Source organism: Hypanus sabinus, unplaced genomic scaffold (genome assembly GCF_030144855.1).
Source record: "Hypanus sabinus isolate sHypSab1 unplaced genomic scaffold, sHypSab1.hap1 scaffold_484, whole genome shotgun sequence".
NCBI lineage: Eukaryota > Metazoa > Chordata > Chondrichthyes > Myliobatiformes > Dasyatidae > Hypanus > Hypanus sabinus.
The window spans coordinates 366,970-371,095 of record NW_026781354.1 but is presented as its reverse complement, the minus strand read 5'-3'; positions in this window follow the sequence as shown (position 1 = coordinate 371,095).

Below are 4,126 nucleotides of genomic sequence, written 5' to 3'. Positions count from 1 at the left end.
AGTTTAAGCGTAGGAGCGGCCATTTTATGTCAGAGCAATAGATCATTTTACATCGACCCATTACCCCCTCTCTCTTCACAATCAGCCACTGACTCCATTTCGGCCATTTTATCCGGTGTGACTCTCCCGCTCTGTTGTCTGTCCATCACTCTCTCCCCGTCGGCCATTGTAACAAAGGAATCAAGGACTATTTTAGATCTGGCCGCCTCTCCCTCTAACTTGTCACCTCCTGGTGCACATTTTCTCTCGGTGCATCCCTCCCTCCCTCCCTGGAAACCATTTTCAAAGCGCGCCTCACTGCCTCCCTATTGACAATGTTATATCGGGGCGTCACTCTCCCGCTGGTATTAATTTTCTATTCTGGTTTTAATCCGGAAACCTATTTTTAATCTGCACATAACTCCTGGTGTTAACTCCCTCCCCCCGTGATAATTTTCAGTCAGTGCACAATCCCCACCCTGTCGGTCATTTTAACTCTGCCTGTCTCTCCCACTCCCTTGTCAGTGTATCACTCCCTCTCTGCCGGTCATGAGGAACAAGGTGACCGCGGCCAACTTAATTCCGCCCATCGCCCCCGCCATGGGCCCATTGTCACGCAGCCCATCACTTTCTCCCTGGAGACCATTTTCAGTCAACCTTTCACTCCCTCCCTAGTGACCATTCTAAATCCTTCTGTCGTTCCCTCCTTATTCACCGTTTTCAGTCAGGAGCCCCTCGCAGGACAGACATTCTCGACCACCCTCCACTCGATTGCGCAGACTGTTTATCACAAATAATAAATATATCCCAAACGATAGAGACCGATCCGACATCCTCATCTCCGAATCCTGCGCGTCATCACTCCGAGTGTCGTGGAGAGAGGAGGATACAGACACCAGGAAACGTGTGCGGTATTATTCCCGCTGTCGACACAGAGAACCGACACCGTGCGCGGTAAAATTTTCCGTGTGGAGACAAAGGTCGGGAACCGTGCCTGGCAAAATATCCAGTTTGGGATATGGAGACCGGGAACCGTGTACGTGTGTGCCACCTGGACACCGGGAACCAGGCGTAATGAATGACCCCGTGTTGGGACACTGAAACCATAAACCTCTCTCTCATGCACCCCACCCCATTTGCAGGAAGACCTGCCGAAGGTCCTTCCTTTCGATCGTATCCGCAGTCTCCGCCAGAAGTGAGAGCCTCGTCAGTTTTACAAAGTCGTCAACATCCTCACGACCCTCGACTTTCCTTGTAACTAATAAACCATCGGCGTTCTCGTCAAATTCCCTAAACGCAGCCCTGCGTTCTGTCAAACACGGAATTCAGGAGTGCCCGGAATTTCCAGGTTCAAGAGACACGTTGGAAATGAACTGGAAGGGGTGCCATTGGGAGTCAGATGGTGGCAGTGAATAGGAAGGGGTGGAGCCCAGTTGAAATGTTCGGACGATGGAAACGAATGGGTAGGGCTGCGTCCCGTTAGGAATGAGGAGAGTTTGAGTGAATGGGAAGGGGTGTGTGCGGAGGGATATTTACTCTGCGTCTGACCCCGGTTTGTGTGATGGGACGGTATAGAGGGAGATTCACTCTTTGTCTGACCCCGGAATTGTGTGATGGGACGGTGTGGAGGGAGATTCACTCTGTGTCTGACCCCGGGAGTATGTGATGGGACGGTGTGGAGGGAGATTCACTCTGTGTCTGACCCCGGTATTTCATCCCCAGTCCCTCTCGTACTAGGGAGTTTAGTGGTGTCACGTCTGATATTACAGTCGATTTTAACTGTCTCCCGGGGGGTTGGGCCGAGAGGGTGTCAGTTAGCCAGGAAGGGGTTTTGGTGGAGATGAGATCCTGGGCATCCGACCTCCCTCAGCCTCGAGCTGAGACGCGACTGTGTCAGTGTGAGGAGCTCCGACCCCCGTTGCAGTGCAGAGGGTGCGGGGGCAGCAGAAAACTCAGATAAAACTGGCACTTTTAAGAACTTTAAAAGTGGATAACTCTCCGGGTCCTGACAGAATATTCCCCAGGACCTTGAGGGAAGTTTGTGTAGATATAGCAGGAGCCCTGACGGAGATCATTCAGATGTCAATAGAAACGGGGATTGTGCCGGAGGATTGGCGTATTGCTCATGTGGTTCCATTGTTTAAAAAGGGTTCTAGAAGTAAGCCTAGCAATTATAGACCTGTCAGTTTGACATCAGTGGTGGGTAAATTAATGGAAAGTATTCTTAGAGATAGTATTTATAATTATCTGGATAGACAGGATCTGATTAGGAGTAGCCAGCATGGATTTGTGCGTGGAAGGTCATGTTTGACAAACCTTATTGAATTTTTTGAAGACGTTACGAGGAATGATGACGAGGGTGATGCAGTGGATGTAGTCTGTATGGACTTCAGCAAGGCCTTTGCAAAGTTCCACATGGAAGGTTAGTTAAGAAGGTTCAGTCGTTAGGTATTAATGCTGGAGTAATAAAATGGATTCAACAGTGGCTAGATGGGAGATGCCAGAGAGCAGTGGTGGATAATTGTTTATCGGGATGGAGGCCGGTGACTAGCGGGGTTCCTCGGGGATCTGTTTTGGGCCCAGTGTTGTTTGTAATATACATAAATGATCTGGATGATGGAGTGGTAAATTGGATTAGTAAATAGGCCGATGATACCAAGGTAGGAGGTGTTGTGGAAAATGAGATGGGTTTTCAAAGCTTGCAGGGAGATTTATGCCGGTTAGAAGTATGGGCTGAACGTTGGCAGATGGAGTTTAATGCTGAGAAGTGTGAGGTTCTACATTTCGGCAGGATTAATCCAAATAGAACATACAGGGTAAATGGTAGGGCATGGAGGAATGCAGTGGAACAGCGATATCTTGGAATAACAGTGCATAGTTCCCTGAAGGTGGAGTCAAATGCAGATAGGGTGGTGAAGAAGGTTTTTGGAACGCTGGCCTTTATAAATCAAAGCATTGAGTACAGAAGTTGGGATGTAATGTTAAAATTGTACAAGACATTGGTAAAGCCAAATTTGGAATATTGTGTACAGTTCTGTTCAGCGAATTATAGGAAAGATATCAATAAATTAGAGAGAGTGCAGAAACGATTTACTAGGATGTTACCTGGGTTTCAGCACTTAAGTTACAGAGAAAGGGTGAACAAGTTAGGTCTCTATTCTTTGGAGCGTAGAAGGTTGAGGGGGGATTTGATCTAGGTATTTAAAATTTTGAGAGGGATAGATAGATTTGACGTGAATAGGTTGTTTCCATTGAGAGTAGGGGAGATTCGAACGAGAAGACCTGATTTGACAGTTAGGGGGCAAAAGTTTAAGGGAAACACGAGGGTTTTTTTCTTTACTCAGAGAGTGATAGCTGTGTGGAATGAGCTTCTTGTAGAAGTAGTAGAGGCCAGTGTATGGACAGGAAAGGAGTGGAGGGTTATGGGCTGAGAGCGGGTAGGTGGGACTAGGTGAGTTTAAGAGTTTGGCACGGACTAGGAGGGCCGAGATGGCCTGTTTCCGTGCTATGATTGTTACATGGTTATATGGTTATAAAACTCAATCCGACACCAAGACAGGAAGTTACAGCAGTTTATTGATTTCATCATGACAAATGCAAATTAAACAATGTATGAGCTTCTGACGTGCGGGAATAAATAAGCTGTTCCCGATTCATTTACGGTCACACACAATTAACTGTTCGGAGACAAGGAGTGACAGGTTAAATATTCAGACACGTCTTTCACCGTCACTCTGTATCGGGGAACCGATGATAATAAAATCACACTTTCGAGCCGTATTAGAGATCGCTGCAGATCCAGGGTCACTGCCGAGGTATTTGTCTATTTAACATCATTATATCTGCCAGACTGTGAATATACCGCCCTCAGCAAAGGGAGTAAAGAGATTCTCTCCCGGGATATCCCACCCCGGGACACGTGTCCCGGACTGAGCCCCGGATCACGGGCTCTTCCTGTCTGTGTAATTCCGCCGGGTCTCACGTGGGGGAGTCTCGAACCCGCACATCCGGCGGAAGCTGCGCCGCCGAACAGCAGGCGGAAATACGGGATGGCTTCCGATGTCACTGAGCTCGAGACTGGAGTCGGTTCCATTAAAACCGTTGGGAATTAACCCCGGCGCCCGGCCATTAAAGGTAAAGGCGGGAG